This window comes from Lissotriton vulgaris, chromosome 5 (genome assembly GCF_964263255.1).
Source record: "Lissotriton vulgaris chromosome 5, aLisVul1.2, whole genome shotgun sequence".
Classification (NCBI taxonomy): Eukaryota; Metazoa; Chordata; class Amphibia; order Caudata; family Salamandridae; genus Lissotriton; species Lissotriton vulgaris.
Genome location: NC_141693.1, coordinates 196721495 through 196747580, shown reverse-complemented (window position 1 = coordinate 196747580; position 26086 = coordinate 196721495). Strand labels below are relative to the sequence as shown.

The window sequence follows — 26086 nt, the reverse complement described above, 5'->3', positions numbered from 1 at the left end:
TCAATTCGCTATGGAAGTGTTTCTTTGTGGTTCCACTGGTGTACACAAGAGACTACTTTACAAATGAAAAGAACACTCAGTTATCACACATTCAATTCTTTGTTACTGAGAATGTAAATACCGAACTCCAAGCCAGGCCCTCCACTGAACCCCAGCTGCACATGGCCATATGCTGATGGCAGTGGCTGGGGCAAAAGGCCAGGCTGTGCGCCCAACCTCCGCTATGCCAGGCTGTGCACCGAATTTCAAGAGAAGTGGTTGACGTGGGCGGGATCGGCAGGGCACACTGTGCCCCTACAGATAAGGCTCGGCATTTGTGGACGTTCGGGGACGGCCGGGTGTGCAGAGAAGGAAAAGGACTTTGTCTTTTCCCTTTTGCCCAGAGAAGACAAGGACCGTGTCTACTTCTGCACTGCCGCTGGCAGCTTCCACCCTCTTTCTTCTTTCTTCCTCTTATTCGCTCTCTTGCTGTCTAGCTCCTCCTCACTTACTGAAAACCGGGACTACCAGAAATGTTTCTCAACCTCTCTTTCCTCCTTTCGTTTATTTGTTCCCCTGTGAAATAGATCCAAAAAAGAAAAACACTTTTGCTGGAAGTGTCGTCTTTTTTTGACATTTTTTTTATTCCAAAGAGCAGCCTCATGAATAAAAGGTTAAAAATATGAAAAATAAATAAAAAACGAAATAAAGCAAGATGCAGAGGTCGCAAAGTGGCCAGATTGATTTTATGCACACACAAAACATCACATTAGCATCACTTGACAGAGTTTGCCATGCAGCACTACTTTTATTTTCGTGTCTTTCTTTGAACAGCATTGTTTTACCTTGGTAGGGAAGTGCACCAATCCTTGAGGTACTGCAATGCCTGAATGATGAGTGGATTGGGAAAAAAATGTGTACTGCGACTCTGTGTTCATGGATGTGGACTTTTTAAAAGCAAACTCCTTACCTGGCTTCTGTCGTCTCTAGTCTCGAACCCAGTGACCCACACCCTCTCTTCCACCTCTCACCTCTTCTTCAATATTTGGCGTCTCATTTGCAGGCTTTGCTTCTCTGTGTGTTTCTTTCTCTCACCCACCCCACCTCCACATCAACTTGCCCTCCATCTTACAGCCTACTCTCCACCTCATGGCCCCTTGCTGTCCTCTCCCCTTCTCTCTTCGAGTCCTCCCTGCCTTTGGTGCCACAGCTCCATGTTTCCTGCAGCCTCTCTCCCCCTCATTGCCCCTTGATGTCCTCTCTCCTTCCCTCCTTCTGCCACTGGCACTACATCCCCATGTTTCCTATAGCCTCTCTCTCCAGGCTGCTACATTTCTCCCCCTCATGTCCCCTTGCTGTCCTCTCTCCTTTCCTCCCACTGCCACAGCCCCAGGGTTAATGCAGCCTCTCACACCAGGCTGTTACATATCTTCCTCTCATGGCTTCTTGGTGTCTCTTCTTCTCTCTTCAACCCCCCCCCCCCCCCGGCCTCCCCCCTGCCCCCACCCCCCGGCCTCTGGTACCACAGCCCTGTGTTTCCTGCGGCCTCTCTCCCTTCATGGCCCCCTTGCTCTCAACACTCCTTCTAGTTTCAGGCCTCTCCTGCCTCTGAGGCCATAGACCCGTGTTTCGTGCGGACTCTCTGCCCCAGGCTGCTACATCTACCTCCTGTCAGTGCACTCAGCATACCTGCCTCTTATCTCCCTGCCCCCTCTTCTTGCTCCTGCCTGTTGCCCAGCCCCCACACCTGTTTTGTCCGCTCTCCTCTCCCCTTCTCTCCCTCCCCAGTCTCCGCATCACAGCCCTCTCTCCTCCAGCTGCAGCGGAGGAGGCCCCAGCCCTGGTCCAGCTGCATGTAAACAGAGATTTCTAATCTCGGCACAGATAATAGATGGCTCCTAATTAAAAAGTGAAATATAAACACTGGGCCTGCTTCTCTGTGCCTCTGATAGTTTCTTTCAGTGTTTTCCCACTATCTAGCAGTGGTCCAGGTCTTGACAGCTGGGTTTCTGGTCTCAGGGTGAGCTTTTCTTTTATTCATTAGGTGTAGCTGCATCTCTGGTCCTGTCTGTAATTCCTCATTCTAAATCCTCTAGGTAGTGCTGCTAGCTTCTTCTCTGGTCGCAGTGGAAAATTCCTCTTTCCAAGTCCTGTAGACAAAACTGCTATTCTGGTCCCGTCAGAATTTCCCACATTTTAAGTCCTCTAGGCAGTGCTGCAGCTGTGTCTTTGTTCCTCTAGGCAGTGCTGCTACTTGCTTCTCTGCTCCCGTTGGTAAATCCTCATTCTTAGTCCTCGAGACGGTGCTGCTAGCTGCTTCTCTGGTCCCGTCAGTAACTCCCCATTCTAAATCCTCTAGGCAGTGCTGCAACTGTCTCTGGTCACAGTGGTAATTCATCATTCCATAGTCCTCTAAGAAGTGCTGCTACCTGCTTCTCTGTTCCTGTGGGTAATTCCTCATTCTAAGTCCTCTAGGCAGTGCTGCAGCTGTGCCTCTGTTCATATATCCACTACACTCCAAACCAAAACAAGCATTTGCAACGCAATAGATCTCGCATTATTAAAGTTTGAGCTATTGGCATTACTAACAAGAATGCCACAACCAATAGCTCATACATTCAGTAATGCGAGACCTATTGCATTGCAAATGCTTGTTTTATTCAGGCAGGGCAGGGACTGAAGGAAAGTATTCGAAAGGTTGTTGAAGATTTGTCAAGACAAACTTTTAGACATGGTGGGCCCCTTGGCTAGGATACTGGACCTAGGATACTAGGATACTGGACCTGGCGGATAATGCTTATGTGAATGAAGGGGAAGTGGATATATATTTACTCAAAGGCTGGAGCCTGAGGGCTAAGGTCATACTTGGAAATGCTAATGCTGTGTTTATGTCGGAAAGGAGGGAAGCAATCCTTATGAAAATAAATCCAAAACTTGGGGATATGGCGCTAACAGAGACCACTGAGGAAGCAAAAGGATTGCTGTTTGGTGAAGGTCTTGTATAGGAAAATATGAAAATACCTTTACCGCCTTAGATAAGGCACAAGGGAACATGAGGAAGGTATTTGGAAGTGGAGTTTTTGGCAGGGCCGAAAGAAGGGGACAATCTGCTGGCCGAGGAATTCAGAGGTCCCACTATGGTTCACAGTACTATTCCCAATATGGCAATTCATTTAGGGGGAGAGGTTTACAATCAACCTCAGGATTTTAACCTAAAAGAGGAAGACTGGGGAGATCAGGCAGAGCAAAATCTACAAGAGGAAGAGGCCAGTTTCATGGAGGAGGACAGGGTAAGTACGGAGATTTCTTCTAGTTTTACCCATGCAAAAGTAAGGGTACATCTGAGGGTTTTTACAAAGGTATGGGAAAAGATAACAGTAGTTGCTTGGGTATTAGAAACAGTTTGAGAATATGTGATTACATTTATGAACTGTCCAAAGCAAGTAAAGGAAAAGAGAGAAATAAGAATGTCAAGGGAACAGGAGTTGGTTGTGGATTCATGGATAGAATCATTAATACGAAAGGATGCAATAGAACAGGTGTAAAAGTGCAAAAGGTTTTGTGAACAATATATTTTTGGTGACGAAAAAGGACAAATGATGGAGGCAGGTTATAAACCTGCGAGAATTAAACAGGTTCTTGATATTCAGGCATTTTAAGACGGAGGGCAGTCATTGTTTGCTGGATCTGTTGATGGGGAAGGATTGGTTGGTGAAACTGGATCTGAAATATGCCTATTTCACAATACCAATGGAAAAGGGTAGTCGATTCAGTACAATTCAGATGTGGAAGAATTCTTTTAAAATTTCGGTGTCTTTCCATTCGGACTACCTTCAGCACCTTTGTGTTTCACGAAGGTAATGAGGGTGGTTGTGTCATTGTTTCGCCAAAGAGGTTTACGCATGATAATGTATTTGGACAACATTTTGTTAATGTCACAGGATCTGGAAGGACTGAGGAAAGAGCTAAAGGAGGTTTTGGATAAATTAAGAGTTTTAGGGGTTTTCGTAAATGTAGAGAAATCAATTTTAGAACAATCTCAGAGGATGGCATTTTTGGGATTCCAGGTGTTACTACCAGAAAAGATGGTAAAGTGATACGTCAGAATATGAAGAAAGAGGTTTTGACTTTGCGGGAATTAGTGAGGATAGTCGGATTGTTGTCCTCTTTAATTCAAGCGATTTTCCCAGGTCTTCTTCATTGCAGAGGTCTGGAGAGGTTGAAAGTAGAGGAGCTAAGGAGAGGATAATGGTTCGGAGACAAGATTTCCTTGAGTGTGGAATCAAAGGAAGAATTATTGTGATGGTAAGAAAATGTGGAGGGTTGGAATGGAAGAGCAATTTTTGGAACTTCCCCGGATTTTGTTTTGGAGACAAACGCAAGTTTGAATGGATGGGGAGCACAGTTAAGAGTGCAAGAGACAGGAGGTGTTTGGTAAAAGGAAGACAAGTCAGCACATATAAACTGTTTTGAATCGACTGTAGGGTTGTATGCAATGAAGAGTTTCTGGAAGAATCTGGGAGGTCAGACTGTGTTGATAAAGATTGACAATGTGTCAGCAGTGGCATATATCAACAAACTAGGAGGAACGAAGTTGAGAGGACTGGTGAGTTTAGCAAACGATTTTTGGAGCTTCTGTTTGGAACACAAGATTGCAGTAAAGGCAGAGTATCAACTAGGGGATTTAAATCAGGCTGCAGATTGTAATTGAAGATACTTGAAAGACTTCAGCGATTGGAAGTTGGATAAGAAATGGTTTATGAAGGTGGAAAAGATATGGAGTACATTGGAAGTGGATCTATTTGCAAGTCGATTGACTTATCAGATAAAAAAGTTTTACAGCTGGAGGCCGGGTCCTTTGACGTCAGCAGTGGGCGCATTTCAGCAAATTTGGGGAGGAAAGAGGCCATATGCATTTCCTTCATTTGCAATGATGAAAAAGTTACTTATCTTCGGTAACACTTTTTCTGGTGGATACAGTATCTGCCTGTGGATTCCTTACCTTATGAATATCCCCTGGGCCAGCATTCCGTGGAATTTTTTCCTAGCTCTCCACCCTGACGAGGACGTCGGCTCCGCTCGCGACTCCACATGAAGTCACAGGAGCAATAGGAGAGCCTCGACGGCGTGATGATGTCAATTCCATCCATTTTTTCCATGCCTCCGAGGCGAAACAGGTGGACCGACAACAAACCCAAAGTATACACAGTATACAACATTTGAACCAATATACACAGTATAAAATCAAAAAGGAAAGCTATATAACATCAGCATTTCCTATAAATGTACCAGATTGAAAGAAGATACAATGTAAAACAACAAGCCAAATAAGGCATCCTTTAACACCTTCGATGCTCATGACGGAACGGTTCCATCAGGAGCGTCGGTTGGCCTGTGCTCATGACGGAACCGTTCCGTCATGAGCCCATAAGCCCAATGGAACGTTCAGCACAGCGCACAAATTAGCGCCGCGCTGAGGAGGTTAAGGTATACAAAGGTGGACAACAGGGAAAAGGGTGGATCAGTGAGGAATCCACAGGCAGATACTGTATCCACCAGAAAAAGTGTTACCGAAGGTAAGTAACTTGTTCCTCTGATGGATACATCTGCCTGTGGATTCCTCACCTTATGAATAGATTCCCACATCACTCCCACTCCCGGAGGAGGGTGTCCACCTTTCTTATACCAAAAAGTCCTGCAAGACAGAGCGCGCAAAATGGTCCTCCCTCCTCACCTCGGAATCTAAGCAGTAATGCTTTGCGAAAGTGTGGAGGGAGGCCCAAGTCGCTGCCTTACAAATGTCCAACACAGAACAGCTCTAGCTAAAGCAGAGGTGGAAGACTTAGCCCTAGTAGAATGAGATCTAATACCCACAGGTGGTTCCTTACCAGCAAGGGCATAGCAGATCTTAATGCACAAGATAATCCACCTGGATAGAGTGCGCTTGTGCACAGCCTTGCCTTTTGAATATACATCATAGTCCACTAGATTGTTCTTAGACCGATTCAGCTGATTTATTGTTAGCCAACATTTATTTGCATTATGTTGCCTTGCTTTGTAAATTAACCTTAGCCAAAAATTGTCCTAATTAGCTTTTTTGTTCTCCCAGAGCTTCTTTTTAAAGAGTTTTCTCTGCATCCTGAATGTTTCCCATGTGACATCTGTTCTAGCATTTTTGTGTAGTTTCCTAGCTGTTTTTTTCAAGTCCCTTCTTAGTTTTTTAGTCTCTCTTGTTAGCCCGATATATGTATTGGAGGAGACTGCCTTATGTCTTGACTTTACAGTTGCGGTTGGAAGGCTAGGGAGGAAGTACGATCATGCTTTTATACCGTTACTGTTCCTTAGGGCCGACTCAGCAAGCAATTCCTTAATTGAATCAAAATGCTGATCAGGCGATCCACTTGTCCAGGTTAAAAGTCTTGAGTTTATAGTATTCAATTTGCCTTCTAGGTCAGTGGTTTTTCCAGCCTTGGTAGGGCTAAATTGAAAATGATGTGTTCAATTGAATGATCGCCTATTGTGGTGTATTCTATATAAAAATGTGCTAGAAGCAGCATTAATGGGAGTGTCAAAATCGGATCGTCCAGTGTCGAATGTGAGCTTGGGCTGTGATACGTATAATTTGGTGGGTTGACTTCTTCAGATCTTCCATTAATCACTCTCATTCCTTGATATTCTAGGGCTGTTACTAGCTGTTGTCCATGAAGATCTTTACAAATATACTTATTTGAACATTGTTGCTTTATATTCCAATAAGTATTTTCAGCTGTCAATAGTTCGTATTCTTCAGGAGTGTGAAATAAATTTGCATTGAAATCCCCTGTCAGAATAATATTCTATGCTGGTTCGGCACAACATAAATCCCAAATTGTTTTTATTTTGTTCCATTGGTTGTGTGTACTAATTAATCAGAATTACAACTTTAATGTTTCCGTGACTTTTGTACGTAAGCTTAATGAGTTGAATGCTTTAGTCGGGAGAAAAAAGCTGCTCCATTGTAATTTTTAAAGCTAATGCAATGTAGACCGCCAGGCCTCCCTTTGCTCGTCCATAGTGATTACATGTTTCCGCCGCCACAGAATAAAGTGTAAAACCAGCTATGGGAAGATTTTCTGTGGCCCATGTCTCTTGCAATGCTATGAAGTTGTTGTTTTCCCACTCATAGGGGGGAAGTCCTTCTTCAAGAAGCCTTTTTGCACCGGCTATGTTCCAAGACAGTATGTGTACCATGTTTCCTTCAGACTTGCTGGTTTTCCCTATTCTTTGTCACTCAGTCTTCTTGTTGGCAAGAATGCCTGGCAGCCAACCCCAGTTATGTAACCTTGGGCTGGTTGCTGTTTCTCGGTGTGTGACGGAGCTGTCCAGTGACGCAGCTTTCCTGCTGCTGCCCTTTGCATTCTGTGGTATGGAATAGACCTGTTTGTTTGGTAGTAGTTTCATGTTATCGTCTTTCATTTGGTGCAGTTTGTGAACAGACAACGGAGAGGGGTATCGTTTATTTGCTGGTATCGAAAGTTTAAAGCCCCACGCAGCAAATTGGTCTACATTTTTTAGTATTAGTTGGGCTGCCATGTTGTTAGTGTTTGTTCTATTACATCTTTTTGTCCGTCAGGACTTGAACCAACTGACCACGAAGGGAAGGGAGAAAGGTCTGGAGCGCCAAACGTATCGCCCGCAATTCTAGAAGGTTGATATGAAGCAACCATTATTCTGCAGACCAAAGTCCCTTAATTTCTAGATCCCCAAGATGAGCACCCCACCCTTGGGTAGAGGCATCCGTAATCACTGTGGCAACCGATGGAGTAAGACCAAAGGGCTTTCCTTGAGACAGATTGCCCTCCACGCTCCACCAAGACAGATCCGCTGCAGCTTCTCTGGAGATCCTGATTGACTCCCTGAGATCTCCGTTGTGCTGATACCATTGCCTGCGGAGACACCACTGGAGCGCCCTCAGGTGCCAGCGTGCATGGTTGACCAACAGAATGCAGGAAGCGAACAGACCGAGCAGGCGAAGGACCTTCTGAACTGGAACAACCGCTCCATTCAGGAATAAAGGGATCATCTCCTGAATGTCGAGAATTCTTAGAGGAGGAGGAAATGCTCGACACACAGTAGTATCCAGTACCGCCCCTATGAACAGGTTGCGCTGAGAGGGCACCTGGTGGGATTTGGGCACACTGAATGAAAAACCCAAGTCGAACAACAGTTGAGATGTTACCCGCAGATGTAGAAACATCACCTCTGGCGACTCCGCTTTGAGCAGCCAGTCATCCAGATAGGGGAAAACAGGAATCCCCTACCTTCTGAGATGAGTTGCCACCACTGCCATCACCATTGTGAAGACTTGAGGTGCAGTAGTAAGACCAAACGGGAGGACCACAAACTGGCTGCAACCCAACCGTAAAACAGAAATACTTCCTGTGCGACTTTAGAATGGGAATGGGAATGGGAAAATACATATCCTGTTAGTCGATCAACACCATCCAGTCCTTCTCCTGCAGCGCCAGAAGAACCTGCGCATGGGTCAGCATCTTGAATTTCTCCTGTTTCAGGTAAAAAAATCAAGACCCTGAGGTCCAGGATCAGACGTAACCTGCCGTCCTTTTTGGGGATTAGGAAATACCGGGAGGAGCTTCCCTGACCCCTTTCCCCCTCTGGAACCACCTCTATCGTACCTGATTTATTCAATGTTTATCGGGCGCACCAAATAGAAGTCCAAAAAAACAGTTTCGTTTGAGTATGTAGAAAAGTTCTTTATTTATCTTTATCCATTCTTAAAATACAGATCACCAGATAATATACAAAAAGGTCAGCCAACGCGTTTCACTCCTTACCAGGGAGTTTCTTCAGGGCACAGCGGTCTTTTCTGGTAGTGTGGGGTCAAGTAATTTCCTTTTTCCAAACTGCTTGGGACCAGCCATGCCGCTACGGTAATACATCCACGCCGAAAGATACAGAATCGCAACGACCTTACATAGATACGGCCAGGGAAAGGAAGAAATTGAACTTCCTGGACTATTTGTGGCAACAATTTCCAACAGCGGGAACGTGGATACCTATAAGGGAAGAAACAAACTACACTGATAAAAGACCGATACAAGTGGACAGGACTAAAGGGAAGCAGTTCGGAAAAAGGGAATTACTTGACCCCACGCTACCAGAAAAGACCGCTGTGCCCTGAAGAAACTCCCTGGTAGGGAGTGAAACGCGTTGGCTGACCTTTTTGTATATTATCTGGTGATCTGTATTTTAAGAATGGATAAAGATAAATAAAGAACTTTTCTACATACTCAAACAAAACTGTTTTTTTGGACTTCTGTTGGACAGGCCTCGTGGTAGGCCCGACCCCTCCCCGCATGGCGGGTCACGGATCACTGCTACCCCTGTTCCCCGGACAAGAACCACCCCTGCAGCCGCCGGGTCAACCCCCAGCTCTTCCCCGACGGGGCCCCGGCCCATCACAACAACATTCTCGGCTGGCCCGGGTTCCTTCCCGAACCACCGTCCCCGGCCCAGCCGCCATCTTGAAGCCGCCACGACTAGGCCTCGTGGCCACGGGTCGACCTCAACCTCAGGCCCAGCCAAGCCCCGACATCGAGGCACCACCATCCACCCAGGGGGTAAAGAGACCACTTGGCGAGTCAATCGAAGAAGGAGTGTTGTTGGCTCCCCTCTGCCAGGTTTCGATCACCCCCCAGCCTCCCTGGGCGATGGCTCCACCCCCTGCTGGGTGTCTGGACTCCCTCATCCCGGACCCCCGACCTCCAAGTGCGAGGGTCCGGACATCAAAGGGCGCCAGACCTATAACTGGGGTAGCTCCAGAGCAGGAAGGCAGTTGTATCCTGGAGTCGAGAGACACCGAGACAAACTCATCCTGGGAGGCCTGCTGGCGCTGCCGCGGCCCCTCTTTGTGAACTGTCCTTGAAGGCCTGCTGGCGCTGCCACGGCTCATCCTCTTCGTGAACCATCTTCGAAAGCCTGTTGGCGCTGCCGCGGCCCATCCTTGTGAACCATCTTCGGAAGCCTGCTGGCGCTGCCGCGGCTCATCCTCGTGAACCATCTTCGTAGGCCTGCTGGCGCTGCCGCGGCCCATCCTTGTGAACCATCTTCGAAGGCCTGCTGGCGCTGCTGCGGCCTATCCTTGTGAACCATCTTCGAAAGCCTGCTGGCGCTGCCGCGGCCCCCTACTTGCGAACACTCCAGCTCGAGGATTGAGAGCTATACACCAGCTACCCCCTGTACCGGACCGGTACTGAGACTGTCCCGCTACCCCCTTTCCCCCAGAGACTAGAATTGACGAGATCATCGTATCCTTGTCTTGCTGTATCGCCAAGTTTACCCTGCCTAAGAATACCTATAAAAGTGTACAGAACCTATCTTGGTGTGGCATCCATCTGTGGGGGGGGGGGGTAGTTGCTTGTCCGTACGATCTAAGGAGAGGGCCCTCGCCAGGAGGCCTCTCCCCCTTGCTCGGCCGACCCTCCGGGTCCCCGTCTAACATTGGTGGCCAGCGGCGCGATCCGAGCCGACGCATAATCGTACGGAGATTAACTCGCCCCACGACACACAGCAACAATGTCGACGAAAGAGATTGGAACAACCGCAAAACTCCAGATGGAATGGCTGGAAGAATACAGCCACAAGGAATTGAAACAACTCTGCATAGACTTGGGCATCGCTACCACGAGACTGAGCACCAAAGATGACCTCAAGCACGCCTTGGAGTCTTGGGTGGAGACGGGAGCGCCCCCACCCCAAAACGAAAGCATTGAGACCACCGAAACAACGGCAACCCCCGAAGAAGAAAGAAGAACGGGCCTCTCTTCCGAAGAGGCCCAAGAACGGGAGAGGAGCCGGCTCCACGAGTTGGAACTGGCTCGACTCTGCTTAGATGGAGAACTAAAACTAGCAGAGAAAAAGATAGCCCTCGAACACTTACGGCTACGGGAAGAACGGGAAGAGAAAAAAAGCCAGAGGGAGCTGGAAGAGAAGAAACTAGCGTACGAACACGAGCACCATTTAAAAGAGCTAGAAATTCGATGACACAACAAGGACCTCGGCGTCCCCGAGAACCAGAACTCCGCTCCACCTACGGACACCAAGGTCCACTTCACAAAGACGTCGTCCGGGAGTACTACCGGAACGACGATATTCAGCAATGGTTCAAGGCCTACGAAGTAGCCATGATCTCCCACCGAATTCCACGGAAAGACTGGGGAGCTGGGTTGTGGGGGAGATTCGTCAACGAAGGAAGAGATGCCCTGCTACAACTCCCCGACGCAGAGATGACCTCCTACGACCACATGAAAGCCGCCCTGCTCACTCGCTATGGGCTCACCCCCGAGATGTACCGGCAGCGATTTCGAGACTGTAAAAGAATCCCCGGTACCACCTGGGTAGAATACGTGAACTTTTTTAGCCGAGCCTTAGAGGGATGGATCAAAGGCAGCCAGGTCACCACCTACGAACAATTATTCGATCTCATCGTGTGGGAGCACCTCTCCAATATTTGTTTCGTGGAACTAAGGCAGCATCTCCTCGATAGCAAGCTGACCGAACCCCGGAAACTCGCCATCGAAGCGGATCGATGGGAGAGCACCCGGGTCCCCCGGAGTTGGCCGGGCGAACAAAACAGAGCCTCCCAGGGGTCCCACCGTCCGCGAGGAGGAGGAGGAGGAGGAGGAGGAGGAGGCTGTGGTCGGGGCAGGGACACCGCTACGGTGCCCCCCACTAACAACCCCCGTCCCCGGCCGGAAGAGGAAGCCCTCCGACGCGACCGGGATTCCGCTCCAACGTTGTCTGCCACAAATGCCAGCGGCCCGGCCATTACGCCAATGATCCAAACTGTCCGAGAAACCAGTCCATCCAGGCCCCGGGGCCAGTGAGCCGCCAGATCACCGCCGTCGCCCTCGGAGAGGAGCAAGGCGAAGAAGAAGCCGAAGAGTGTGAGCACTACCAGACCGAGTGGGAACCCGCAGCCATGTCCCTGGTATGTCTAGGAGACAGGGACATGGTCCCGCGGGCCCCCCTCCCAGCCAACACGCAGAAGTACAGCCAGTGGGTCACCATTAATAGACACCGGGCTGAAGCCCTCCGCGACACAGGGGCCAGTGTGACCGCAGTCCGTTGCCATCTGGTGACCCCCGTTCAAATCCTGCCCAACGTACTTTGTCCAGTACGATCTGCGGTCAATTCCGAGAGCCTGTGCCAGATGGCCCGCGTCCCCTTCGAGTGGGAGGAGTATCGGGCATGCTGAAGGTGACCGTCCGAGATGACGCCCCCGTGGACTGCCTCCTGGGGAACGATCTCGAGAGCTCCCCCTGGGCAGCCGTGGAGCGAAGAGAGCACCTGGGGATGCTTGGTCTCCCTGAATGGGTCTGCGCCACGACCCGATCCATGGCCGCCCGCGCCATCCCATCCACCGAAGAACCCGAGTGGCCCGAACCTCCCCCGCCGGTCGTCACAGAAGAGACCACCCCTGAACCGGGTCCACTGGGGCCCGGCAACGAAGACCCGGACCCACTGCAAGACTTCCCGGAGCTGGCCCAGTGGCGCCAAGAAGGTGGCCCCACTCAGGAACAATTCCGCCGGGAACAAAGAGCGTGTCCCTCCCTCGAGGGGCTCCGACAGCAAGCCATAGCCCAGAGCGCAGGGGATGCCTCGGGGGCCCACTGGATCTATTGGGACAACGGGCTCCTCTACAGTGAGCAAAAGATTGCTGAACTGGGGGCCAGCCGGGTGCTGGTGGTCCCCCTCCAATTCCGAGGCTTCCTCTTGAACCTGGCACACGATGTGCCGCTCGCCGGGCACCTGGGGCAGGACAAGACTTACAGCCGCCTGGTGACCCATTTCTACTGGCCTAAAATGCGGAACGATGTAGTAAACCAATGCCGGGCCTGCCCCACCTGCCAGGCCAGCGGGAAGTAAGGAAACAACAAACTTGCCTATACTGAGAAGCTATTTTTTAGAGAACAACCGTTGCTAAAGCATACATGAAAAAATAGCATGAACACTTGCTTTTTGAATTGCAACTTTTACTTTAATTCTTTTCTAAAGACTGTTGTGATTTTGAGTCTTTTTTATCTTTTTAGTGCATGGGAGTACAAAAACATGAAAAATATTATACATTTATATACAAGCAAAAAGCAAACATTGGTATGTACATAGTTCAGACAAACTCACACTCAACACATTCTTGGCCGTCCAATCATAACAAAACCACATTCATACTGGTCCCAGTGTCATAAAACAGTTGCGTAAATACAAAACAATCTTATTTGCTGTTTTTTACACGTTAATCAAACTTTTTCAAAATTTGAAAAAAAGAAGAAGAAAGTAATCTTTCAATTAGTTGACACATTCCATTTGGAAAAAGAATGACAAGGGACCGGGTCGGGTCGACGCGTTTCGAACCCTGTAATTCTTAGGGTTCTCTTCAGGACCACAGTTTAACTACAAAGAAAGAGGAAAACAATCATCACTAACCAAAACCTAAGAGATCGACGTCTCAACCATTGTTCAGTTTCCCTCAGCCTACCTCAACAAGTGGGTCAAGGCTCCACAGAAAGCGAGAGGAGACAGATGCATTCCAAGTAGAGAGGGAGCGAAAAATGCTGAAAGAAAAAGAAGGTGTACTCAATCTCGCTGTCCATTTCACTCATTACTGTGCCTAGGCTAGTTTGTTTTAGAGCGGGTCTGCGCGCTTACCGTCAATGCGGCGCGTGTTCGTTCTGAAGGTGCTTCCCAGTCGGGTTGCGCTCGGTCCGATGGTACGGTTCCGGCGTCACCAAGGCTGGGGAATAAAAATGCGGAGATCGCGGGTTACCGTCAAGCGTGGGTGGTCGCATGGGCAATTGTTGAATGTCGGCGCTCACTGGCGCCAAGGTATTATGCTTACACAAACTAAACAAACTAGCCTAGGCACAGTAATGAGTGAAATGGACAGCGAGATTGAGTACACCTTCTTTTTCTTTCAGCATTTTTCGCTCCCTCTCTACTTGGAATGCATCTGTCTCCTCTCGCTTTCTGTGGAGCCTTGACCCACTTGTTGAGGTAGGCTGAGGGAAACTGAACAATGGTTGAGACGTCGATCTCTTAGGTTTTGGTTAGTGATGATTGTTTTCCTCTTTCTTTGTAGTTAAACTGTGGTCCTGAAGAGAACCCTAAGAATTACAGGGTTCGAAACGAGTCGACCCGACCCGGTCCCTTGTCATTCTTTTTCCAAATGGAATGTGTCAACTAATTGAAAGATTACTTTCTTCTTCTTTTTTTCAAATTTTGAAAAAGTTTGATTAACGTGTAAAAAACAGCAAATAAGATTGTTTTGTATTTACGCAACTGTTTTATGACACTGGGACCAGTATGAATGTGGTTTTGTTATGATTGGACGGCCAAGAATGTGTTGAGTGTGAGTTTGTCTGAACTATGTACATACCAATGTTTGCTTTCTGCTTGTATATAAATGTATAATATTTTTCATGTTTTTGTACTCCCATGCACTAAAAAGATAAAAAAGACTCAAAATCACAACAGTCTTTAGAAAAGAATTAAAGTAAAAGTTGCAATTCAAAAAGCAAGTGTTCATGCTATTTTTTCATGTATGCTTTAGCAACGGTTGTTCTCTAAAAAATAGCTTCTCAGTATAGGCAAGTTTGTTGTTTCCTTAGTTCATTGTTGGCTCAGCCTTGCTGAGTTTTGAGTCAAGACCCTCTTTTGTTATTCAAGGCCAGCGGGAAGAGCGGCCGGAAAATAAAGGTCCCCCTACAGCCCTTTCCCATCGTCACCACTCCCTTTGAGAGGGTGGGGATCGACATTGTGGGGCCCCTGGAGCCCCGGACAGCCCAAGGGCACCGGTTCATACTCGTCCTGGTGGACCATGCCACCCGCTATCCCAAGGCCATCCCTCTCCGAACCGTGACAGCGCCCGTGGTGGGCCGAGCCCTGATGGGGATCTTCTCGCGGGTGGGCTTCCCCCGAGAGGTCGTCAGTGATCGAGGCACAAACTTTATCTCCAGATACATGAAGTCCCTATGGCAACAGTGTGGGGTCACCTACAAATTTACGACCCCTTACCACCCGCAAGGAAACGGACTAGTGGAACGATTCAATCGCACCCTCAAGGGTATGATCATGGGCCTGGAAGAGCCCCTACGCCGCCAATGGGACGTGCTGCTCCCATGCCTCCTGTTTGCCTACCGAGAGGTCCCACAGAAGTCCCGGGGATTCAGCCCCTTCGAGCTCCTGTATGGGCACCCCGTCCGGGGTCCCCTCAGCCTGGTCAAGGAAGGGTGGGAGGTGACCCCCAAGAAGACTCCCCCTGATGTGTACAAGTACCTCCTGACCCTCCGGAACCAGACTCGGTGGTTCAGGGAACTCGCCAAAGCCAACCTCGAAGCCAGCCAAGAAGACATGAAACGATGGTACGATCAAAATGCCTCATCCATCGAGTTCGAGCCGGGACAACAGGTCTGGGTCATGTCCCCGGTCGAACCTTGCGCCCTCCAGGACAAATGGACAGGACCCTTCAAGGTGGTGGAGCGAAAGGGCCCCGTCACCTACCTGGTAGACCTAGAGTCCCCCCGGAACCCTCTCCGGGTCCTCCATGCCAACAGACTTAAGCCTCACTTTGTGCGCTCTGAACTTAGCCTTCTGATGGCTACCGACAGTGGGGCTGAAGAGGATTCCGAGCCCCTTCCCGACCTCCTGAGGACCCGCGAGAAAGATGGCTCCGTGGAAGGAGTCCACCTCTCCACTGCCCTGTCTCCAGCACAACGCCAAGACTGCCGGGACTTGCTACAGCAATTTGCCGACCTGTTCTCCCTCATCCCAGGGGTCACCCCCTGGGGCCTCCACAATGTCGACACTGGGGATAGCCCCCCTATCCGGCACAGAGCCTACAGAGTACCTGATCAGGTACGCGCCTGCATCCAGTCAGAAGTATCCAAGATGCTGGCCCTGGGAGTAATCGAGCCCTCCGACAGTCCCTGGGCCAGCCCAGTCGTGCTGGTCCCCAAGGCCGCCGCCCCTGGCGTCACCCCAGAACTCAGGTTTTGCGTAGACTACCGGGGCTTGAACGCCGTAACCCGAACAGACACTCACCCCATCCCACGAGCGGATGAACTGATCGACCGCATGGGGCCCGCCCGCTACCTGAGCATCTTTGACTTGACCGCGGGCTACTGGCAGATCGGCCTCACCCCGGGTGCCCAGGAGCGATCCGCCTTCTCCACTCCGGATGGCCACTACCACTTCAAAGTGATGCCCTTCGGAAAGAAAAACGCCCCCGCCACCTTCCAGAGACTCGTAAACAAAGTGTTGGCGGGGCGGGAGGAGTTCAGCGCCGCCTATCTGGACGATATTGCCGTGTACAGTCACCACTGGGCAGAACACCTCCAACACCTCCGGGAGGTCCTGACTGCCCTCCGGCAAGCAGGACTAACAATCAAAGCCAGCACGTGCCAAATCGGCCAAGGGTCCGTGACCTACCTGGGGCACCAGGTGGGAAGTGGCCAGGTGGCCCCTCTCCAACTCAAGATCGCTGCCATTCAGGCTTGGGAGCCTCCGGTCACCCAAACAGAGGTCCGAGCCTTCCTGGGGCTCACCGGATACTACCGGCGCTTCATAAAAGACTATGGCAGCATTGTGGGGCCCCTCACAGAACTCACGTCCAAGAAGAACCCCCCGAAAGTACACTGGACTCCTGAGTGTCAGGCCGCCTTTGAGAACCTCAAATCAGCTATGTGCACGGCCCCCGTGCTCCAAACCCCCGACTACAGCCGGGAATTTGTAGTACAAACAGATGCCTCCTATCACGGCGTTGGGGCCTTCCTCTCCCAAATCAACACCGAGGGAGTTGACCAGCCAGTGGCCTTCATCAGCTGATGCCTGCTGGCCCGAGAACAACGCTGGAGCACCATAGAGCGAGAGGCCTTCGCCGTGGTGTGGGCCCTCAAGAAGCTCCGGCCCTATCTCTTCGGTACCCATTTTCGGGTACAAACAGACCATCGTCCTCTGCAATGGCTGATGCAGATGCGGGGAGAGAACCCAAAGCTGTTGCGTTGGTCCATCTCCCTGCAGGGGATGGACTTCACTGTGGAGCATCGCCCCGGCAACGACCACGCCAACGCAGACGGCCTGTCCCGCTTCTTCCGCCTCGGCGAGGAGATTACCCAAGAGGATGGGTGACTCTCCCTGCCTTCAGCTGAGGGGATTCAGAAAAGGGGGTGGTGATGAACAGAGTGTCTGAATTAAGCAGACCACTCTTACCCAGTCCAAAGATCAGGGCTTGATCCATCACCGTTATTTATCTCACTGCACCATCCCAGCTCAGAACCTGGCTATATGCAAATCAGTCTGTCCCTGGCCCAGTGCATCATGGGAACAGGGCAGACTAAACTACCAAGCCAATTCTTCACCAGAAAGGAGACAAGCTACCGGGGACCGGTTTCTGGCATTTCAGCCATCTTCGGCCCGGCTTGCTTGAATCCTGATGGTGCAGTGAGAAAGGGACTCATGTCTGAGTATACCCTGCCACACCTATAGTGGCCAAAAACGATTCAGAAAAGGGGGTGGTGATGAACAGAGTGTCTGAATTAAGCAGACCACTCTTACCCAGTCCAAAGATCAGGGCTTGATCCATCACCGTTATTTATCTCACTGCACCATCCCAGCTCAGAACCTGGCTATATGCAAATCAGTCTGTCCCTGGCCCAGTGCATCATGGGAACAGGGCAGACTAAACTACCAAGCCAATTCTTCACCAGAAAGGAGACAAGCTACCGGGGACCGGTTTCTGGCATTTCAGCCATCTTCGGCCCGGCTTGCTTGAATCCTGATGGTGCAGTGAGAAAGGGACTCATGTCTGAGTATACCCTGCCACACCTATAGTGGCCAAAAACGATTCAGAAAAGGGGGTGGTGATGAACAGAGTGTCTGAATTAAGCAGACCACTCTTACCCAGTCCAAAGATCAGGGCTTGATCCATCACTGTTATTTATCTCACTGCACCATCCCAGCTCAGAACCTGGCTATATGCAAATCAGTCTGTCCCTGGCCCAGTGCATCATGGGAACAGGGCAGACTAAACTACCAAGCCAATTCTTCACCAGAAAGGAGACAAGCTACCGGGGACCGGTTTCTGGCATTTCAGCCATCTTCGGCCCGGCTTGCTTGAATCCTGATGGTGCAGTGAGAAAGGGACTCATGTCTGAGTATACCCTGCCACACCTATAGTGGCCAAAAACGATTCAGAAAAGGGGGTGGTGATGAACAGAGTGTCTGAATTAAGCAGACCACTCTTACCCAGTCCAAAGATCAGGGCTTGATCCATCACCGTTATTTATCTCACTGCACCATCCCGGCTCAGAACCTGGCTATATGCAAATCAGTCTGTCCCTGGCCCAGTGCATCATGGGAACAGGGCAGACTAAACTACCAAGCCAATTCTTCACCAGAAAGGAGACAAGCTACCGGGGACCGGTTTCTGGCATTTCAGCCATCTTCGGCCCGGCTTGCTTGAATCCTGATGGTGCAGTGAGAAAGGGACTCATGTCTGAGTATACCCTGCCACACCTATAGTGGCCAAAAACGATTCAGAAAAGGGGGTGGTGATGAACAGAGTGTCTGAATTAAGCAGACCACTCTTACCCAGTCCAAAGATCAGGGCTTGATCCATCACCGTTATTTATCTCACTGCACCATCCCAGCTCAGAACCTGGCTATATGCAAATCAGTCTGTCCCTGGCCCAGTGCATCATGGGAACAGGGCAGACTAAACTACCAAGCCAATTCTTCACCAGAAAGGAGACAAGCTACCGGGGACCGGTTTCTGGCATTTCAGCCATCTTCGGCCCGGCTTGCTTGAATCCTGATGGTGCAGTGAGAAAGGGACTCATGTCTGAGTATACCCTGCCACACCTATAGTGGCCAAAAACGATTCAGAAAAGGGGGTGGTGATGAACAGAGTGTCTGAATTAAGCAGACCACTCTTACCCAGTCCAAAGATCAGGGTTTGATCCATCACCGTTATTTATCTCACTGCACCATCCCAGCTCAGAACCTGGCTATATGCAAATCAGTCTGTCCCTGGCCCAGTGCATCATGGGAACAGGGCAGACTAAACTACCAAGCCAATTCTTCACCAGAAAGGAGACAAGCTACCGGGGACCGGTTTCTGGCATTTCAGCCATCTTCGGCCCGGCTTGCTTGAATCCTGATGGTGCAGTGAGAAAGGGACTCATGTCTGAGTATACCCTGCCACACCTATAGTGGCCAAAAACGATTCAGAAAAGGGGGTGGTGATGAACAGAGTGTCTGAATTAAGCAGACCACTCTTACCCAGTCCAAAGATCAGGGCTTGATCCATCACCGTTATTTATCTCACTGCACCATCCCAGCTCAGAACCTGGCTATATGCAAATCAGTCTGTCCCTGGCCCAGTGCATCATGGGAACAGGGCAGACTAAACTACCAAGCCAATTCTTCACCAGAAAGGAGACAAGCTACCGGGGACCGGTTTCTGGCATTTCAGCCATCTTCGGCCCGGCTTGCTTGAATCCTGATGGTGCAGTGAGAAAGGGACTCATGTCTGAGTATACCCTGCCACACCTATAGTGGCCAAATACGATTCAGAAAAGGGGGTGGTGATGAACAGAGTGTCTGAATTAAGCAGACCACTCTTACCCAGTCCAAAGATCAGGGCTTGATCCATCACCGTTATTTATCTCACTGTACCATCCCAGCTCAGAACCTGGCTATATGCAAATCAGTCTGTCCCTGGCCCAGTGCATCATGGGAACAGGGCAGACTAAACTACCAAGCCAATTCTTCACCAGAAAGGAGACCAGCTACCGGGGACCGGTTTCTGGCATTTCAGCCATCTTCGGCCCGGCTTGCTTGAATCCTGATGGTGCAGTGAGAAAGGGACTGGGGGGGACGCATGTTGGACAGGCCTCGTGGTAGGCCCGACCCCTCCCCGTATGGCGGGTCACGGATCACTGCTACCCCTGTTCCCCGGACAAGAACCACCCCTGCAGCCGCCGAGTCAACCCCCAGCTCTTCCCCGACGGGGCCCCGGCCCATCACAACAACATTCTCTGCTGGCCCGGGTTCTTTCCCGAACCACCGTCCCCGGCCCAGCCGCCATCTTGAAGCCGCCACGACCAGGCCTCGTGGCCACGGGTCGACCTCAACCTCAGGCCCAGCCAAGCCCCGACATCGAGGCACCACCATCCACCCAGGGGGTAAAGAGACCACTTGGCGAGTCAATGGAAGAAGGAGTGGCGTTGGCTCCCCTCCGCCAGGTTTCGATCACCCCCCAGCCTCCCTGGGCGATGGCTCCACCCCCTGCTGGGTGTCTGGACTCCCTCATCCCGGACCCCCTGACCTCCAAGTGCGAGGGTCCGGACATCAAAGGGCGCCAGACCTATAACTGGGGTAGCTCCAGAGCAGGAAGGCAGTTGTATCCTGGAGTCGAGAGACACCGAGACAAACTCATCCTGGGAGGCCTGCTGGCGCTGCCGCGGCCCCTCTTTGTGAACTGTCCTTGAAGGCCTGCTGGTGCTGCCGCGGCTCATCCTCTTCGTGAACCATCTTCGAAAGCCTGCTGGCGCTGCCGCGGCCCATCCTTGTGAACCCTCTTCGAAAGCCTGCTGGCGCTGCCGCGGCCCATCCTTGTGAACCATCTTCGGAAGTCTGCTGGCGCTGCTGCGGCTCATCCCCGTGAACCATCTTCGTAGGCCTGCTGGCGCTGCCGCGGCACATCCTTGTGAACCATCTTCGAAGGCCTGCTGGCGCTGCCGGGTCCCATCCTTGTGAACCATCTTCGAAAGCCTGCTGGCGCTGCCGCGGCCCCCTACTTGCGAACACTCCAGCTCGAGGATTGAGAGCTATACACCAGCTACACCCTGTACCGGACCGGTACTGAGACTGTCCCGCTACCCCCTTTCCCCCAGAGACTAGAATTGACGAGATCATCGTATCCTTGTCTTGCTGTATCGCCAAGTTTACCCTGCCTAAGAATACCTATAAAAGTGTACAGAACCTATCTTGGTGTGGCATCCATCTGTGGGGGGGTAGTTGCTTGTCCGTACGATCTAAGGAGAGGGCCCTCGCCAGGAGGCCTCTCCCCCTTGCTCGGCCGACCCTCCGGGTCTCCGTCTAACAACTTCTATTTGGTGCGCCCCCATAAACATTGAATAAATCATCTAACTGATCTGGAAAGCACAGCAACGTCAAACAGCAGCTGACGTTGGGGTTGGCAGCACAAAGTATAAAAAAGGACTTATTTTGGAACTGGATTTTAGGTGCGGCGTTATAGGGTCCGCTGCTGCTTCTTGTGTTGACCTCTATCGTACCTTTTTGAAGTAATGCAAGAACCTCCTTCTGCAGAAGAAGCAAATGGTCCTCTGAACAATAACCTTGGCAAGGAGGGTAAGGAGGAGGAAATTCCCGAACGGGAAGGGCGTACCCATTCTCCACAAGGTTAAAAAACCCAAAGGTCTGTCATGACTGACTTCCAAGCTTGCAGAAAGTGAGACAGCCAGCCCTCTACAGGACCAACATGTTCCAGGATGGGGAATCTAGGGCTGCTTTCCTGCGGTACCAGAGGGAGCGGTAGAGGCAGAAGAGGAGGAGGAGAGATTGCGGGCTGAACCACGTTGGCTATCTGCGGCTCTTCCTCTATAAGATTTATAGAGTGGATTTTGCTGCTGCTGTTGAGGTTGATGGATGTTGTGAAAGGAAGACCTTCCAAAGCCTCGATATCTCTTGAAGCCAAAACCTCTCAACTGGGTCTTCAAGCCCAAGGATTTCGCAGAGGCTCTGCTACCCTTAAACCTCTGCAAGGCCAAATCTGCTTTTTCTCTAAAAAGCTTTGACCCATCAAAGGGCAAATCAACAAGAGTAGCCTGGACATCCGGGAAAAAACCAGAAGAACGAAGCCAAGCTTGCCTTCTTGTAGCAATGGAGGAGCCTATATTTCGGGCTAATGAGTCAGCCGTATCTAGACCTGTTTGAATAACTTGTCTAGACGCAGCCTGCACGTCTAACAGAACCTCCATAAAGTTTCCCCTTTCCTCTTCAGGTAACTTGGGGGCCAATTGCTTTGCTGAGTCTATCAAAGCATATAAGTAACGGCCCAGTAGACAAGTGGCATTGGTCGATATCAGAGCTATGCTAGAAGAAGAAAAAACCTTTGTAGCTGACTGTTCCATCTTCTTCGAGTCTCTGTCAGCTGGGGCCTGTGAGAAAGCACCTGAAGATTGCTTGGAGCAAGATGCCTGCACCACCAAACTCTCTGGAGATGGATGTGAAGAGAGACAACCTGGATCCCCTGGAACAGTCCTAAACCTTCTAGCCACAGCCTTAGAAACGGCAGACAAAGAGAGTGGTTTACGCCAAACCTCGAGGATAGGATCCAACAAACCTTCTTTAAAGGGTAACAGAGGCTTAACTGTGGAGGATGGTGCATGAAAGACCTCTGTCAATAAATTTGGCTTATACTCAGCAGTAGGTAACTGCACATCCAAAAGCTCTGCAGCTTTGCTTATTACCATACGGTAGGGAGCAATCTCCTGAGGTGGTGAAGCCCTTGTAGAAGAGATTTCCCACTCTGGAGAGGTATCCAAACAGCTCACCTCCTGAATTCCTTCGAATTCAACCATAGACTCTTCCAATTTACCTTCTTCTACCTCCTCTCTACGGTAATGCTCTTTTTCCAAAAGCCTTTGTGCTTCTCTCCATGAACGAGTCCGTGGACGCGGCATAGGTGGCGTTGTACGCGGCACCGACTATGCTGGAGCCAGCGTCGAAAGAGGCACGAGAGCCACACGAGGTCGAGAGAAGGGCTCACCAGACAGTGCTGAGGATTCCATAAATGGCGTTGAGACTCTTGCCGCCAGAAATTGCCATGACGGCGCCATTGGCATGAAAGGCATGAAGGGTGCCTTCTCATAGTGTTGGGGTACACCCAAGTTGAATGCCAGTGGACCCACGGGACCAGAAGGTGCTCCGGATGGGACAGCCGCCCTTATAAATACACAGTACATAGCATTTAAAAATATGCGACGGATCCGCCTCTGGAGCCGGGAACTATAGATATGGATTCGAGCCAGTATCCAAACGGGAAGTGTCCGGCGTCGGAACATTCGGATCCACTGCCGGATCCACCAGTTCAATCTCCGGCAGAGGAGAAGGTGGAACTTCCTAAACCGACTCGGCGTCTGAAGCTGGAGAATTCCTCGGCGCCGGAGTGCTTCTAGGTGAAGGAGACTTCTCAGGAGTCACACAAGGAGAAGGAGAAGGAGATGCTAAGTCCTTATGACAACCTCGAGGGGCAGGCAAAGGCAACCTCGAAGCCTCAACCTTCGACGAGCGGCGCCGAGATCCATGCCTTCTTTTTTCTTATGTTTCCTCGACATCGATGTATGTGAAGTGGACGACTTCGAGTTATCCCGTTTTCGCCCTCTATGTCCTTTCTTCGCCTTGGACAGAAACAATTTGGCTTCCAGTTCTTGAAGTGCTTTAGGATTCATTTTTCTGCAACAGGAACAGTTCTCCAGGTCGTAATCAGAAGATAAGCACCATAAACAATCTTCATGGGGGTCAGTGATGGACATGCGACCCCCACATTCCCTACAGGGTTTAAAACCAGACTTTCTCGAAGACGACATCCCATCTAGCAACAGTAAAAGCAAAAGGAACAACAAAGTAACTCCACAAAATATGGAGAGTGCTAGAAAGCCGTTACGCATCGACGGCATGGAAAAAAGGGAACTGATGTCATCACGCCGACGAGCCTCTCGTGACGTCATGAAGAGTCGGGAGCGGAGCCGACGTCCTCGTCGGCGTGGAGAGCTAGGAAAAAATTCAGTGGAATGCTGGCGCAGAGGTTATTCATAAGGTGAGAAATACGCAGGCAGATGTATCCATCAGAAACAGAGGGTTCTAACGAAAGTGAGGCAGGAGAGATGTCGGTTAGTGTTGGTGAAATAGTTCTGGGTGTCTCAAGTCTGGTTTCCGTTCAGTAATGGAGTTGGCATGTGCAGGACCTTTTTTGATACTGGCGAGAGAGGGTCTACTAAAAAATGCAGAAGGTGAAGAACATACTCTAGTTATCAGCAAGGTGTTGAACCTTTTTGTCTAGAAAATATCAGGAGATCTAGCAGTTTCAGAGGACTTTCAGCAAAGGCTGTAGAACTGTTGGAGGAATCATGGGTGCCTAGAACCAGGAGAAGCTATAAAGGAATTTGGAGGATATGGTCTAGTTGGTGCTTGGAAAGGGGTGTGGATCTCGTGGAGGCTCCTATAGTTCAGGTGATAATTTTGTAGGTGGAAAAACTTGAGGAAGGTTTAGAGTATTGTACTATTAATTGTTACAGGTCAGCAATTTCAGCAGGGCATGTGCACGTTAATAACAGGACAGTAGGTAGGGTAGAGATGTGATGATTTGTACGGTGTTAAAGTGTATGAGGTTGAAAAGACCACCTAGAGCATGTTACAGTGTGTTGTGGGATGTCAACGCAGTGCTAAATCTGTTTCTGATTTGGCCTGCAAACAGGTATTTAAATTTAAAAAGACTTTCTGAAAAGTTAGCAACTTTGCTGTGTTTGGTGTCATGCAGAAGGGGGTCAGGTGTAAAGGCTTTGACGATAAGTATTAAATCTACAGGGCCAGAGAGTGTGTGTTTTTTTAAATTTGGAAAAGAACTAAGACAATGTCAGAATCAATCTTTTATTCAAGGTTACCTGAAGAAAACAAGTTGTGTGTAGTAGAATATGAGAATAGAGTTGTAGAGTTGAGAAAGCATGAAGAGGATAAATATTAATTTCATACTTGAGTACAGCAGATATTGCAAAGTGGGTTAAAAATGTTAAGAAGGAGCAAGTTGGCTTGTAGGTGGATTCATTTGTCTAGAAAACCAATAAAAGAAATGTAAACTTAAAAATGTTATGAAGGAAGGTGGTACTAATGTGAATAATTACAAGGTGCATTCTTTGCGAGGTGCTGTGGCATTTGCCTGGAGGAAATTTTGAAAGCAGCTGATTGGTCTAATGTGGATGTTTTTGCAAAGCATTATTTTAGACCAATAAAGCAGGGCTTTCAACATGCATAATGGTAGCCCCCGGTCTTGAAATGAAATGGCGATTCTCAAAACGGAGTGTATTGAGAATCAAGATGTTTTAAAGATGCAGTGTCTAACATTATCACACCTTCCAACACCCTTTTAGGTTTAAAAAAAAAAAGGATTACGCTGAAAATGAGGAGTGGTTAATGTTAACGCATTAATTATGTAAGGTTTTAAGACGTTATTAAGTGGAATATTATATCTGCATGGTTATTGTATTTGTGAGTTTGCAAAGGTAAGATTCATGAGATGATTGTTTATTTCTTCACATAATAGAGAAGGAGGAAGGCGTATTAAAGATCTTCAAGGCAGAAAGTTGTTACGTGGGAAAGAAGAACTTGTTCGCAGGATTAAAAGAGGAAGAACGTTTGAGTTCATGGATAATAATGGACTAGTATGTTCTTGTTCTAGTGTTTTTGATTTGTTATAATGTTCTTGAAAGTTGGTGCAGGAATAGTATTGAAAGATATGATGCATAATGTTAGCCTCAGCATCTTTAATTAAATCTTGATTCTCATTACAGTCCATTTGCAGAATCGCCGTTCTTTCTAGTAAACTCACATGCCCATATCACTAATTTTATCTTTAATACCAGCAAAATATCCATTATGATATTCTCACATGATCTACTTGGAACTAATCATATACTTGTCAAACTAATGTTTTTCTTGCTGGTGGGTGTTTGTGCATCTGCTTAGTCAGCCCATGACCATCAAATTCTATCAACAATTTGAGTAAGGCGCCTTCAGATGGACAACTGTATTTACTTGCATTTACTGTTGTCCTTCACTTTGAATCAACCTTTCCACTTGTTGGATAACTTCTTTCAATCCTTTACTGCACTATTTATAGTTTGCTTTCCATCTGGTTCTTATGTTAGGAAGGGGCGCTGTTATTTCCATGTTTTGCTCCTGAACGGTTACTTTGGAGCTCTTGGTGAGTTTGCTTCTTATTTCCATAACCACTCTAGGCTTCCTGTTTGCT

The 26086-nt window shown here is 49.3% G+C and overlaps 1 protein-coding gene across 1 annotated transcript in view; it reads right to left on the bottom strand.

The window, feature by feature from the left end:
- Positions 1–26086, bottom strand: part of DPP7 (dipeptidyl peptidase 7) — a 1540287-nt gene that overhangs the window by 20341 nt on the left and 1493860 nt on the right. The gene's annotated exons all lie outside the window — the stretch shown is intronic.